The sequence below is a fragment of the Dipteris shenzhenensis genome, chromosome 5 (assembly GCF_047967505.1).
Source record: "Dipteris shenzhenensis isolate YYH24624 ecotype China chromosome 5, Dip_SZ_1.0, whole genome shotgun sequence".
Classification (NCBI taxonomy): Eukaryota; Viridiplantae; Streptophyta; class Polypodiopsida; order Gleicheniales; family Dipteridaceae; genus Dipteris; species Dipteris shenzhenensis.
In genome coordinates, this window is record NC_141600.1 from 40203489 (window position 1) to 40220179 (window position 16691).

General features: G+C 41.2%; 2 pseudogenes; both read right to left on the reverse strand.

The window, feature by feature from the left end:
- Positions 1-1717: 1717 nt before the first annotated feature.
- LOC147902015 (uncharacterized) lies at positions 1718-7849 on the reverse strand (annotated as a pseudogene).
- On the reverse strand, positions 6263-6812 carry LOC147902016 (uncharacterized; annotated as a pseudogene).
- Positions 7850-16691: the final 8842 nt, after the last annotated feature.

Consider the following 16691-nt stretch of genomic DNA (forward strand, 5'->3'; position numbering starts at 1 on the left):
ATAGTAAGTAATAAAAAAAAAGAAGATCACACTTAAGTAAAAGAAAAAGACATAACCTTACCATGTAGTGAGTTATATTGCAGGCTGTCCACGCGTCTTTCATTGACTTTCCAAAATGTTTAATTGCCTCCTCAAAGTTCTTGTAATCACTCTTTGTCCATGTTACTTTGTCACAGAACATGAAGAGTTGATCAAGAGACCTCCACACCTCTGCCTTCCTATTTTGTGCTTCCCCATCTGCCTCATGATCTTTCACAGCATTATGGACTTGCTTCCACAATCCATAATTAATCTTTGAAACTGCTCTACCTTGCCTTACTTCCTTACTGTGTTTGGGTCGAGACAAGAATCTTCTTGCCTTAACACCACCAATAGAGGGCTTGATTGGTACCTCCTTGCCATTGGTAGACTTTTTAAAATCCTTTGTGATTTGAACATCTCCTCCATGCAGACCTACATCGGATAACACTTTTTCCAATGCTTGAAGAGCATCCTTTCTATTTTTTTCGGGACGGAGTTTCCAAGCAAATCCAATATATAAAAATACCAATTTCTCAATAATTCGACATAGACCATGCAATGTGCAGATGTGAACATTACATAGTGGAATGTCCAGAATGGCCTTGAAGTCAGGGTCAACTTTATCTCTCTTAGGTGCTCTCTTCCACCATTTTGAATCCATTACTTGAGCTGATTCTTTGCAGTAAAGACAAGGAGACTTTGAGTTGCCTCCTTTACTAATGTTATACATGCACTTAAGTGTTTTAAGATCCCCGGCCATGTGCCACTCTACTTGAAAATCACCTTTTCCTGCAACATGGAGATTCTCGCCTTGCACTTGTCTTTTGATTATTCTTGGTATTTCCGTGTGGTGAAACACCCAATCTAGTGTTTCATGGTCTTCGGTCTTCACCTACGAGATTATAGAAAACAAAAGTATTACTATATCAGATTTGAAAACAATGACCAAAATCAAGTATAAAACAACCCATGATCATACCTGGAATGAGCCTAACCACCATATGTGTTTCTCTGACTGCACACTAAAATACTTCGAACTCGCTTCAGTCAATGATGTATCAATCGCTCCATTCATCAATGTAATAGTAACTCTTTCCATTTTCTTCCTTTACAACCTCACACTCATCCAGTTTGATAACAAATTTCAAAATGCCTTTGCACTCCTCAAATGTTATTCCATAAAACTCGACCATTCTTTTTTGAAGTTGTTGCAGATCTAAAAATATATTGTTCCAAGGATCATACACAGTGGTTCCTTTAACACCAGGAAATATTTCTTCAATATGGATATATTGCCCAATAAATTCATCTATACTTTCATTCAAATGACCTCTTATCCTCCACACAGTTGCTGGATTTGGTAGTAAAACTCGTTTAATCCTTTGATCTTTCAAAGTTGAGGATATCGCATGGAAAATCGAACTATATCCCTTCCTGCTAACTCCACTAACATCAAGAGCCTCTTGGATTATAATGCCATCAACTTGATTATTGGATACAAAGTCCTCTACAACATTGCATTTGACTGTTTTGTATTTTTTTTCCTCAATCAAACCTTTTGCTACACCGCAAGAAAGCAGCAATCCTTTCATTTGTTTAACAGGAAGAAGGTTCGGGTCCATATTTTCTTTTGCAGGCTCCAATAATTTCCTATAGTAACAACACAATATGACTATATTATTCAGCACCTCCATTCTTATTTTGCGACAATCAACGAAATAGATATAGTCTGGAAGAGAGCCTTTTTGAGTATACAAAATGATAAATTTCAATCTAACCTTGCTTCCTGAATTCGTCGCTTGCGTCCACCAGTCCCAGCCTTCAAATTTGCAATGTTTTTAATCTTCCTGCTACGTAGTCTGTCTCCAAGCACGGTTCTCTTCTTTCTTGCTCTTGTCAACTCTTTTTTACTCTTTGAATGCTCCTCAATTTCATTCTGCAACTATTGCTCCAATTTTGCACGAATGGCTATCTCCTCCATCTTGGCCCCCTTTTCTTGTAGGTACATCATTTTATACGTTTTTGCAAATGCAGACTGCGCTGAAATATAACCAAGAAGTCCATTTTGTCCATCGCCGGCAAACCTCAATAATGTGGTGGGATTGACAAATGGAGGTGTAGAGTTTTTTACTTGACATTTTGGATATATGCTTCCATCGCACCATAAGTCAATATGTTAAAGCCCTTCTCTTCTCATATTTTCCCGCTGTTGAGCATTCAGCACCGTATCCTTTCGTCTTTTTTGTGCTGGAGCATATTGTTCTTCTAAGTCGATGTGAAGATGGTGTAATCGCTTCTTCTCAGATAGTGACTCACTAGTATCGGCCATTTTTTGTGCTTCTCAGGTTGCGAAGTTTGTTTTTCAATCTCATAGTCATTTTGTAACATGAATCGTGGAAGTGTAGTGATATCCATGTGAATATTTTGAAAACTTGCAATCACTAAGTTCAGTGATGGACTCTTTATGAAAGACCTGCATACGTCGGCCAAAGAGATGCGGAATCTTTGGTAAACAAAAAAAAATCTAAGAGGATATTTAATACAAAATCGTGTTAGTCAGACAAAAGATTATCTTATTCCTTTTTGAATTGACAGTTCTGTAGTCCTTACTGACAATTCTGAGCCACGTTTTCGTATTTTACTATTTTTGAGGTCTTTTAGGAGAGAAATAAATCAAAAAATAGTGAATTTCTTACAGGGCCCCAAAATGAGTTCCCTTTTTCCCTAATGCCTTCATGCGGTCTGTAATTGCTAACAATTACAAAGATTGCTTTATCCACTATAAAGACCACCCAAAGAGGTTGGCTGATGAGACCCTCGCTACTGTTCGCTCTAGGTATCCTAACCCCCCCAATCGCCAGCTCACACATAAATGGGGGAAGTCAAAGATTGTTACGATACTTAGCAATAAAAGATCTTCGCTTAAGAGGCAGGCACTAGCGGAGCTTGCCAGGCTTGAGGCAGGTCAACCTAAAAGGGGCCCACCCCACACCGCTCACAGGCGTGAGTGGAAGAAGGCAATGAAGTCAGCGAGGGAGGACCCCAGTCTGCAGCACGTGGAGGCACGGAGGATCCAGATGGAGGAATATGGAAGCGCGCATTTTGGAGCAGGGGGTGTTGAATCATGGGAGGCCCAATTTATAAGTATCGATCTCAAATTATATTGCTTATGTAGTTTATTAGGAGGTTGGTTGTTTCTTTGTACTAATCCCTCCACAAAGTGTATCGCAGTCATGCAGCTTGAGATCGTGGGCAGATACCCTACTATAGTGGAGACAGCCTACCACCACCACCATCGTAGAGGAGATACATGGAGGCACTTCTATGATGACGGGTTGATTACTGAGGAGCAGTATACCCGAGCTACTGGACAGGCCCCCCAGGTATTTGAAAGTAATTAAATAATGCCAAAATTATAAGTAAAGATTTGATTTTTCATACATTGATATATGTTGTCCCTTGTTTACAGGCCCATGCACAAGACGACGAGGAAGACGAGGAAGGAGGCGCAGAAGGGAGCGCAGAAGGGAGCGTGGAAGGCAGCGAGGATTAGTCGTAGAAGTAGTGCTACTATTCTTTTTTGTACTTAAAGCCACTGGCTTGGCTTCGTGCCTCTTGTATATAGACTCCTCTTATTTTTTGTACTTGAAGCCACATGACATGGCTTAGCTTCCTTATTTTTTGTACTTGAAGCCACATGACGTGGCTTAGCTTCGTGCTATATGTATATACAAGCACTTTTTGAGCTTTCAATTTTATTGCGTTTTGGAGTTGTAATATTTTATTTGGAATTGTAATTAAAAAGCAGTTGGCTGTAAGAATTGAATTACAGAATGTGGATATGGGATTCTTGTAACTATATAGCATACACAACATACACAGTATTCTGTAAAAATTTTTTTAAAAAAAAGCGCGTCTATCAGTGCGTTTAAAAACATGTTACCCCCGTATTGTCTTCATCATTAGAGTCTAGGGGAAGACACCGGCCATTCGTTTTCTTCCAGCACCTGTATTGAAAAGCTAAATACAACATTTGGCATGACAAATGGTATCTAATAACCACATTGTCTTTACATGCATGACATTGAAGCACATCACCCTTTTGTTCGCCTGACCTGGTTTCCCAATTCATCCCACGTAGATCTTCAAGAGCATTTTCATCTACACGCTTGCAGGACCATATAGTTTTTGTTCTATGCATATGTATATTTTGAAATAAAGAAGCAAAAATGTGTAGAGGCATAAACCAAGATAACCTTGCCCACTTGGATCCAAATGTAAACTTCATGGCCATGCCCACATCCTTTGCAATCTTGTCCTTATACAATTGCAATGTCCTCGAGTCCACATTGCTGTAATCCATGTCTTGAAGTTGTGGTGGTGCAATGGTTTGCAGACGGCCATAACTTGATGATGCCATTGGAGTGATGTATGTTGCATTATACCAATACACATTCTTCATTTGCAAGAAGGCCAACTTCTCCCTGGCATGCATCTGCTTACCTAAATCCTCATGAATCGCAATGAACTTGCCTATGAATGATTCAACTGGTTCCCACTCCTCGAGGTTCGAAGGGAAAACATCTGCCACCATAAATAAGAGCTCTTAGAAACCAAACACAAAATTTCCAAATGGACTCATTACACTTACAGGTGAAAAAGGTACATAGATAGAAAGGCTCACAGTGTGATGGTATCCTAGATTGATTGAATGATGGAGGAAGCTGCATATCTTTTCCCATGTAAACATGTTGCACTTTTGCGAGCCATCCTTTCTTCCCAAACTTGAACTTCAAGATGCACCCCTTCCACTCATGCAAGAAGTCACCTCTCTTGCTCTTGGGAAGTTTATGTGGACCTTTGGCCGATCCTTTCATCACTATCCAATCATTTAAGCTGTAGATGCAAGGGATCCACTCATCCAATGCATTTCTGGTGTTGTGGAAGACACAAGAGGTCACAACATTGCATGGTAGCCTTTCTCCCCACCATGCTTGCAAAGGTTGCAACAGCAAGAATGGGACTCCTACACAAGGCAATGCAGCTCCAATAGAGGCACAAAAGAGGGAGGAGGAGAGGGACAGAGCAGCAGCAACAGAGGCACAAGAGAGGGAGAAGGAGAGGAACAGAGTAGCTCCAATAGAGGCACAAAAGAGGGAGAAGGAGAGGGACAAAGCAGCAGCAACAGACGCACAGGAGGGAGAAGGAGAGGGATAGAGCAACAGTAACAGAGGCACAGGAGGGGGAGAAGGAGAGGGACAGAGCAGCTCCAACAAAGGCACAGGAGAGGGAGAGGCGAGAGAGAGAGAGCGAGAGAGAGAGAGAGAGAGAGAGAGAGAGAGAGAGAGAGAGAGAGAGAGAGAGGAGCTGCAGCAAGCAGGCCAAAGAAGGAGGGAGTAGAGAAAGAGGGGGAAGAGGAAAAATGTGTGGGATTTGGTTCAAATTTGAGTGATTTGGCAGGCTAAACCAGAACAATGGGGGGCAGAGCCCTAGAAAGAGGGAGGGGAGAAGCAAAATTTGCCATTTGGGCCCTACCATCCCATTGAATTCAGTTTTGGGCCCATGTGGGGGAGGTGCATCTAGTAGGAGGGTCAAACATGGGTTAAGAGGGGGGGGATGGTTTGGGTGGTCCCTAGTGTAAGGGGAGCAACCAATAGGGGCTCTCTGTAGGCCTGTCCACCCTCCACCTCAAAATACCATTGCCCCACACCTTCTAGCACTCTCATTGGTACACCTCAAGTCACTCTCTAATCCCTTGAAATTAGGAAAAACTAATTGGAGGCCCTTTTGAGACCCCAACTCTCCCCTAATGGAGGGGGCCTTGAAAGCGGGATGCATGAGGGTAGCAAAATCATGCTTTGGTGTGGTATCCAAGATATCACTAATGTCTAAAGAATAATGATAAGTTAGAGTCTAGACTCGAGAGATTATTAATTAACATTCAAAATCAAAGAAACAAGATTCGATATTAGGATTGTAGGTTTATAAGTTACCATGATGGACTGGTTAATATATGTATCTAGAACAGTGTAGGCGCTAATCTCTTTATGGGTCCGTAAAGAGAGAGGGGGCCTTGAAAATGGGATGCATAAGGGTAATAAAACTATGCTTTGGTATGGTTTCTAAGGTATCACTAATGTCCAAAGAATAACGATAAGTTAGAGTCTAGACTCGAGAGATTATTAATTAACATTCAAAATTAAAGAAACAAGATTTGATATTAGGATTGTAGGTTTATAAGTTACCATGATGGACTAATATCCGTATGTAGAACGGTGGAGGCGCTAATCTCTGCAATGGCTTCTTTCATGAAGTGATGGAGAAGCCCCAAAGTAGCCCCCTCCATGTCCAACATGCGTAATACCTTGTACAAGGGTGTAATGGCAATGACAATGGCCTTCACCCCTTGCCAAAAAGACTCTCTCAAGCAAGGCAGTTGAATGTCTTTAGCATCTTGTTGAGTTGCATTCGACTCTCCTTCAAGCATTCTTTATATTCGTCGGACATGACCGTATTTTGGAGCTTGTTTTGAACATCACAAAGCCGTTCAAGAAGTAGCCACATGGCAGAAAATCATGTCTTTGATGGCTTCTTGAGCTCCAAGTCAGAGTAGATATGAACGATGGCAAGAAGCTTGTTTTTGGAGTTGATGAAGCTCACAATGGAGCATCACTCACAATGGTCTTTACCCATGGCAATTTATCAATGTCCTCCATGAGAAGTTCAAGGCAATGACTAGCACATGGATTCCACAGTATTGAGGGAAACTCCCCTTCAAGAATGCGACCCATGGACCTATAATTGGAGGCATTGTCCATTACGTCTTGCACCACATTTGGGGGACCGACCTACATGACAAGTTTCAGCTTGTAAGATTCTAGAAGAAGAAGTAGGTTTGCTTATGGAGATCATAAATATAAAGAAGGTAGCTGCTACATGACTCTCGAGTCTCAACTTACCTCAAGTGTAGCATCTCGAATGTGACGTAGATAAAGGAGGCGGTGGTTTTTCTTCCCTTCTCTCCCGCATCCATAGCCCACAAGAAGTATGTGCCAAGAGGGCAAGAGACAAGAATGTTGATGATGCCTCTCTTTTTTCTATCACACCATCCATCGGAGAGAATGAAGCATCCATACTTGGCCCACCCGGCATGCACGAGCTCGAGAGACTTGTTGATTCTCTCCCTCTCTTCATCTAGCTTCTTGGTACGCATGTCGTTGTATCTAACTCCATCCCACCCTTCACATGGACCAACCAAGGCTATGGCTTTCACCATTCTTCATCACCATTCACATTGAAGCATATGGAAAGAGAGATTGCACTCAATGATGGTGCGGGCAAATCTCTATTTCAGCTTGTCTTTGCCGCTCCTTCAAGAATGACAATGGATTGGAGAGGCCACCCGTGGCTTGGGCAAGATTGGCTTACCTCCTCCTTGGTGCATCAATTGTCTTCATTCTCTTTGATGCCATATTGGAGGACATAGCAGCCCCAATGGAGGTAACAAAGATGGATTAAGAGTCCTCATCCTCTGCTTCAGATGAGGAAATGTCCGGCACACCATCTCCTCTCGTGCCATAAAGGTCTTCTTCCTTCGCTTCAAGGGTAAGTACTTTTGACAACAATCTTGAAAAATGTCATCGAGAATTCCCGTGCATGGTTCGCATTGCCCACCCAACTTACACAAATGGATAAGAAGGCGGGTCACACTACTAGTTTGGACCTTGGGGCAATACTTGCAACTCCACTTGCAAACATTGGACTTCTCTTTCACTCTCTCAAAGTAAGCACAATGCCAGGAAAAGGCTTCATGAATATTTGGTGGCATTGCAGGCAGCGGGGGAGAGAGAGAGAGAGAGAGAGAGAGAGAGAGAGAGAGAGAGAGAGAGAGAGAGAGAGAGATATGAGGAGGGAGAAGGAAGAAGAGGTTTGAATCTTGATGCTTCGAGAAAGGGAGAGAGATGGAGATGGAGATGGAGAAGGAGAGAGATGGAGATGGAGAGGAGCTTGATGGAGAGGGAGGAAGAGGGAGATGGAAAGGGAGTGTGATGGAGAGCCCCAAGGCAGATGGAGAGGAGCTTGATGGAGAGGGAGAGAGAGAGAGATGGAGAGGGAGCTTGATGGAGACGATGGAGAGGCCCAAGGGAGATGGAGAGAAGCTTGATGGAGAGGGAGAGGGAGAGGGAGATGTAGGGGGAGCTTGATGGAGAGGGAGAGGGAGAGGAGGAGGGAGATGGAAATGGAGGGGGAGCTTGATGGAGAAGGAGAGGGAGATGGAGGGAGATCTTGATGAAGAGGCCCGAGAGAGATGGAGAGAGATGGAGGAGGGGGATGAAGAGGGAGCTTGATGGAGATGGAGGGGGAGCTTGATGGAGAGGGAGGGGGAGAGGGAGATGGAGATGGAGAGGGAGAGGGAGAGGGAGAGGGAGAGGGAGAGGGAGAGAGGGATAGGGACAGGGACAGGGAGAGGGAGATGGCAACAAAGTCGAGACCATGTACCCCCCTTCTTACAAAGGTTAGTTCTTCGTGAAACTACACATCTTTGAAAGGATATGCCCAAAGAAGTGGGGCATTTGTGCAAACAAACACAAGAGAAAATAAACATCATCGCAACTTGCAAGAAATGATTTTACTCTATTAAGCCTTGACATTAGAGCCCCATTGACTGAGATTCTAGATTTTGTGACCTATCACAAGTTAAGCATGGATATTTGAATATCTTGGACTATGTCGATGCCAATCTATGTCTCCTCAAGAAGTATAGCGCTTCAGATGGCTCTGGTACTAATGAGTGGAAGTCAACGCAAGTGAATCTTGGCATATGAGAAACACAACCTCTCGACAAGTGCACCATTTAGCAGTGCTTCAATTTAGCCTTCAAAAATTCATCATCACACAAACTTGTACACCACAAGCAATTCCTATTGCAAAGGGTCCTTGCATTTGGAACAAAACCTTGTAATACCACAACCAATGATCCTTGCATGATTTGCCATCTAGAAAGAACGTTCTTTCCAACCATCAATACTTGAAAGTTTGTTGACACCAATTAAATCACATTTACTCTCAAACTTTCCTTAGGTTTTGTTATGCCCCTTGCACTTCCATTAATCATTCTTTGCAACCATTAATAGTTGAAAGGTTTTTGACACCACTTAAATCACATTTACTCTCAACTTTCCTTGTGTTTTGTTATGGCCCCTTGCACTTCTATTAATCATTCTATGAGGTCTTTTCATCATAGGAACTTCCCTTCTTATACTCCCATGGCCAATCATGAGGATTATGAGCACATTTAACTACACTAGAAACATCATGATGAATTGAGGGAGAGAAAATTTTGACAAGGAGAAAAAGCTACCCCCACTAAGCAAGTTGTTGTGCAGATTGGAGTGTCAATTCAAGTCTTGAATGCAATCATTACAAATTTCACAATTAACTTTGCTAAGAAATTTGAGAAAATATCCTCTTCCTATTCAAAGAACAACATGTAGTATCAAATCATAGTGTTGCCTCTACTGAGGGTGCTAGCATGGACCTAGAGTTGTAAGCACTTGGGTCTAGAGATGAGTCTTTGTAAAGAATATTATTAATTCTAAGTTGCATGAAATATAACATGATTGTAGATACATTACATATTGTAATCATTTGATAGCTTGTATTCTACAACTTGTCATCATTTATGAGCTATGATTTATGACTCAATTATCAATCATGAGTTAGCAGTTTGTTGATTGATGATTGGTTCATACTCCACACAATCTATGGTCTACATTTCATACTTTGATTTTCCATTGTTTAAACTTGAATGTTGATTTAATTATATAGACTCTAGAAACTAGCACAAAAGTCTTAAGTATAAAGTTCAAACTTTACTCTTGAGCAGAGAGAGACACACACAAAGAGAGAGAGAGAGAGAGAGAGAGAGAGAGAGAGAGAGAGAGAGAGAGAGATGTCTCTATGTGCATGCATGCACGCACATGCACGTGTGTGTGTGTGTGTGTGTGTGTGTGTGTGTGTGTAGACAAAAATACCCCAAGAACATGGCACTCGAAGATCTTAAAAAATTATAACAAATGATCACTGTATTATAATCCAAAAGTATGTAACACTTGCAATAAGTACATCAAGAAATCAATGTTGAATCTTTCAAGTGTTCAATACTCCACAGTCGGGGTCTACTTACCTACCACCATCTAGAGAAAACCAGTTGTTAGGACAACAAAGTTTTAACAGGGTAAACAGGTAATGCCTGCACACCTCAGCTTGTTATCGCTTTACCTAGGAGAAATAGACCTATCAAGATTCATGGTTGGATGTTAAAAAGGTAAGGGGGGCAAAAGGAAATGTTTAGGGTAGAAAAACTATCCTTCCAAATAAGAAGCATTAGTAAGGACAATACTTTTGAAAATCACTTGCCTAGCCTTCCATAGGAGGCAGAGAATGTCATGAGAAAGGACAAATGTAACATAGGACAGCGACTAGGCATACAAGGGGTTAGTTTTTGCATGCAAAAAAAGAGACACCCGACCATACAAGCCACTCCTCAGTCGATCGTGTTATAGCCTAGTGCGAATTTTAGGCAGAGGGTGTGCATGCCTTTTTTGTGGGAGCCATTAGTAATGATAATTATTTAATAGACATACATTAATTAGCCTACCATACAGGAGGTGTGAAAATGAATTTATTTAGACTACCATGTAGGAGGCATTGGAATGGAAAAAATTAAGACCTAGCCTGCCATAGAGGAGGCGTAAAAACAATGATTAAAAAACTTTGCAATTAGGACGTACTAGAAGAGACAATTGTTTAGAAGCAACAATCAAATGGCCTTCCATAGAGGAGGCATGACACATCAACTTTAGTGAGGATCTTGAGACTAGTGGAATCTCAGTTTAACATCTTCTTGATTTTTCGAGGAAGATAGGTTCGTGTTCTAGCATGATGCAGTATTAATCCATCTTTTCTTGCTACCTTCAATTTTTTATTGACAAAAGCAATAAAGGTAGGATCCATATTAACGGACATCCGAGCAATCTTGCGAGGGCACACGTGTTAGATGAATCCCTAAAACAAGACATACACTTGTTAGAGAGTTCTCCATAATTTTCAAGGTGCTATCTATTATAACTTACCAAAGCATGCACCTTTATCTATATAGGGAAAACTAGCCAATGTAGTAATGTAAACTGAAAAAATTCAAAGTGTAAGCAAAAGTGTGTGTATAAATTTATACATTTGTAAACGTAAATATAGACCTATGTGATCAACATCCATTTATCTTTAAAAGAAGTATCTAAAGGAGTACCCATAGACACCTAACAATAAGGAAAACAATAAATGATCAGACAATTACGTATAAGGGATATAACTTATGGGTTAATACAAAGGGTTATAAACCATGGCAGGTAAGTTGCAATATTTAGGGGGGCGGGGGGGGGGAACATATGTATTCATAGACCCTAAGCCTATGACAGCATACTATATATCCAAGACTAAAAGCCTATGCAATCGAGAGTAGATTAAGGTCAAGGGGGGGGAGGGGGGGGGTTATGAGAACCGATCACCTATCTAAGTTTATAAGCCTAAAGCTCCAACTAAACTACTACGAAACGGCTCTTTACCAACCACTTCTTACGTAGCGCCGGTGGTGGTCGTCCGCGCGATGGACTGCAATCGATCGTAGAGAAGCTGTAGCTTAACGGCCAAGGCTACTATATACTAAGAACAAGTGCAACGCAGCATCGCCCAGCAGAACTTCTGAAGGGACGGCAGGTCGCTCGAAGCAAGAACCTTTGATTGGTGATGATCATAGAGGAAGAAGGTTCGGTCGGACTGGTGAGATACATGCTAGAAGCCAGGGAAGTTCTATCCGCGATGGTTCAGAGTCAGTGGACAAGGCGCAGGACTCATACGAGCTTCGTTTATCAGGAACTTACAATGAGTCATAGTAAATCGGGTGGTAGTAAGACACACAACGGGATATGACAGCAGCAGGAGGGCGAGAAGGTGGAGAAACGGGGATCGTAGCAATTGGGCTTGTGGGAGCTTCCAAAGAATACGTTGGAGCTGAGAAAACCGACGCTAATAGGGCTATAGTATCAGCGGAACTACCTGTGAGGAGGCCATGGCAGATATACGTAATAGTGTAGGAAGAGTGGTCGTGAGATCCGCGAAGAAGAGCAGAGATAGTCCTATGTTCCATCGCAAGGTGTGTGAGTTCTTTTTAAGGTAGGCAGCACCACCCTCTCAATTAAAGTCCACCACATGTAATGCCTTATCAGTCAATGAGGAATCCTTACCCATATCTAGTCTATCCACATAGATCTCTTAAAATAGGACTCAAACCAATGAGCCAATTAGCCATATAGGTTCCATTAATAAATCCATGGGGTCGCATGATGTATTGTAGAACCGTAATTAGAGAAAAATAAGTAGGGAGCGGGGGGGTTGGGTTTGTGTAGGGAAAAATTCACACGTGTAATAGATTTAACTCGTAATTTTGAAAAGAAATTTAGAAGAAATATAAAGATTCAGAATTATCAAAGGACATTATAAACAGTCAAATTGGCACACGTTTGTACTTTTAGAATGAATATTAGAGACAGATAATATGAAGAGGTACATAATGAGTTTGCAATGAATTCCCGATTCTTGCCAATGAAGTTGTCCTTAAAAAAACCTTTCTTGTATGCCTATGTGTGTATGAAAGGGAGTGCAAGTTGGATAAAAGAGTTTGTAGAAGGAATCATCAAAGGCCATCATAATAACGAGTATCAACATCAAGAGTTACATTATGTGTTTGGAGAGATCTCTCGAGTCTTACCAATGAAGACTTATAGAGAACCAATTATGTGCGCATATGTGTGTATGTGTGTATGTGAGGGACTATAAGTCAAAAAATGTGTGTGTGTGTGTGTGTGTGTGTGTGTGTGTGTGTGTGTGTGTGTACCCTCCCTGACCCTAGGAGGATACGACATGATGGGGGCAGGATACCCATCATGTGGTATCCTGCCCTGCACCAAACATAGATAAGAGTGGGGAAGTATTGTTTCGGGCACCATGAAAATTGTTGGTAGCAATGAAGTTTAAAATAAGTCTTTGGATCTTATGTCAATGAAAGCCATTGGCACAAAATAGATGAATGAGTTTTGAAATGTCTAGCCATGCAAGGAATGGATCTCAAGTAGAATAAATGATAAGTATAATTTGGGAGATGCAGATTTTGTAGGAGTTATTTGAGGGTCTATTGCTATGAAGGTGAATAAAGGAGATGTTTGGAATTGCTAATTCATCCTTTTTCCAGGCAATAGACGAAGAATAAAGACTAATGAAAGGTCTAACTAATTGGAAGGAGTGTACCACAATGCATTGTCGTGTGATTGAGGTTGATGCAGGTCAAGGCACTAGATGATGAAGGGGTTGTTACAAAAGTTAAGGTCATCGATATAACGGAATGAAAAAAGGAAAGCCTCCGCGATGTCCCATCTTTTCAGTCTTGTTAATCTTCTAACAAACGCAATCTCAAATTGGAGAAGGTAAATATTGCACCAGGAAGGGGAACATGAATATCCCATTGGTATCCCCAAGGTTTGTTTGGCAATGTAATTCCCAACTTTGACAAATGCATTGGTCAAGATATAATGGTTAAGAGATCAAAAGAGAAGGGAGGGTTATTGGTCCTAGTGAGGATGAGAGATCATCTTTGCCAAGTAAAGCCCTTATATCCATTACTTTTTAGTGCGTCTACTAAATAGGCAAGTGCTTCCATAAGGCTATCATTACCACTATGTGGTATGGCTTCATAACATGTCGTAACATCAAATGTGTGCATGGAGGTTAATAGCCGGGGAAGATTGATGAGAAACAAGGTCGAGTTATCGATCAACCAAAAAGAATTGATTCTTTTTCCTCAAAATACTAGGGCATCTTTACGAAACGAAAAAGATATATTCTTGATTTTGAGAATAAGTTACTAAATGTAGAATTTAAAACAATAGTAATTTGAGAAAAAATGCAAGAATGTGCATTGGTGAGCCAACGAAAAGAATTCTTATGACATTTTTAGGTACATAAGAAAGGGGAGAGCGGTGATGGTCGTAGGTCCTAAGTTAAATGCGTCGAGTTTTTCAATAATGGAAGTGCTAATTTCTTGTTCATCAAGGGGGTAAGTTCAAACTCCTTTCCAAACAACCTCTCACTAGCCAACCTATGACATAGCTTATTGCATATGAATGTGGGAGTTTGAGGAGACTTGTCAAGGCCAGTAATAAAGAGATGATAGGAAAGAAAGTCCATCTCACTCAAGATGCATTCATCTTTAAACCATAGGAGAGAGGAAGCCCAATTCGGACATTTTTTGTCAATTTTTGATACGTAGAGTGTCCGGATTTGGTCTTTGTGGAGACCAAGGGGTGTGATTTTGAGTACAATACAAATCTTGGAACAATTCTTCTACCACAATGAAAGGATTTGGTGGTAAGGGCGAGATGTGGTTGAGTCCTTTTCAATTTAAGGTGGTGATAGATATCAATGTCTGTGGTAAGAACATGTAATTTGTTGAGAAAATCTTTTTTATTTTTTATTTTTTTAATAGAAAGGGAGTAAAGCGCTTGTAATTCATGCAAGTGCAAGTGTGGGACACATCATATGATGCGGAAAAACTGTCAAAGGGGTGGTGTAACCACTTGGCAATGTTAGGGGTATAAGACCAAGCAAATCCAAAATCATTAAACTAACTCAATTTGTTGGGTTCAAAACAGTCTATGAGCTCATACAAGATTTTCTTAGGCTTAATGAACTCAAAGGCTTTTGAGCAAAAAACAACATGAAAAAATCTCTTTGTAATAAGTCTTTCAGTACATAGAAAGTGCAGACCATTGACCAGGGTAGATAGGTTGCGTACCTGTACATCATCCGAAGGTAATATGTTTGGCAGTGTCATTGATGTCATTGTACCGTTGGGAGCCATGCATGGGACGTTTTGCCAAGCTAGAGGAGGTGGAGCCATGAGAGGATAGGTATTTGGCTTTTCTAAAGCAGCTTTTGCTAGAATCAGAAAGAAGGGGTGGTGTTAAGATACTTTTGATCACTAGGGCCACAGGGGTATGACTTATTTTGGGTAGAAGAGAGAGTTAGGAGCTAGATGAGCAAGGTTACGGGCTGCCACAAGCAATTGTTCATGAAATATAAAATAGGAAATAAGGCTTGTTCATGCTTCAAGTGGGAGAGAAGCAATCCAAGCAATGAAGGCATAGAATTGGCTTTGGGGGATTCTAGCTTAAATAGATTTTGGAGATTACTGATCATAAGCCACAATACTTGATCGAGCCACATAATGGAAAAGGAACAGCCAGAACCTTTTCTAGTGGAGCAATGGCACTTGATGTAAGGGCGATGAATATTCCATAAGGTTTTCAGATATTTTTAACCTGATTTATCGGTAGGAATGGCCTTGGTACGAAAGTACGCATTGTGGCTAGCACATTTGGTTTGATCAAAGGAGTTTAGAGAGAAAAGAGAGAGGGTGCAGTTTAGATCAACAGTCGGAGGGGAACTACTTCCTGTGCCAAGTAACAATTTTGCATTGGTCTACTGCTTCAGAAGATAGGCTACAGAGAGTGGTAAGGGACTCCATAGTAAAAGGTACCCTATGATTGAGAGTTTCGAAACCCTAGAGCTTATGGTATAAACTAATTGAATCAAGCTCGAGTTGTCGAAGAGGAAGAAGAGGAATAAAAGAGGAGAATTCTGAGAGAGGATTACTAGGAGAGGAATCAGTAGCAATAAATGCTTGGGTGAGATTAGCAAGGGCTTCTTTGTCAGCTCATCCAAGCCATCAACATCCACTAGAGGGTTGTGGGGAACACATGAAATTTGTTCTGGCAGAGGAATCACAGGGAGGTTGTTGACTAGAAGAAGCTTGTTGACAATGGTGGGGAGAGATTTGTGATAAGATGCAATATCTTGATCATCAAACAAGTTAATGTCGTTGAGTTGTCATAGTAGGTTGTCCAAGGATGTCATTGCAACATGAGGGTCCTTGCAGGACATCAAAAGTAATTGAAGCCAATCGTTGATGGATGCAATACAAAGCACCGAGGGAGTGTCGTTCTTCATTGCCTCTTCTTCAAATTTAAAAATCTTGGCAAGAAACCCGTTATCTGGGAAACAAGCAAGAACTATTTGGATCCTTGGAGCAAGTGGAGGGCAAATGTCGTTTCCAAAGCCAATTTGTGAGAGGACCTTGTTCCAGCAATCCTGCACAAGCTTGGCAAAAAGTTAGAGTCAATGAGGCATATGGTTAACTCAGCCAAGGGTTAACAGGGTTTGCATGTGTGTGTGTGTGTGTGTGTGTGTGTGTGTGTGTGTGTGTGTGTGTGTGTGTGTGTGTGTGTGTGTGTGTGTGTAAACAAAAATACCCCAAGAACATGGCACTCAAAGATCTTACAAAATTATAAGTGATCACTATATTATATTCCAAAAGTATGTAACACTTGTAAGTACATCAGAAAATCAAAGTTGAATCTTTTAGGTGTCCAATACTCCACGGTCGAGGTCTACTTACTTGCCACCATCCAGAGAACAATAATTGTTAAGACAACAAAGTTTAAAAGGGTAGATAGGTAATGCCTGCACACCTCGGCTTGTTATTGCTTTACTTAGTAGAA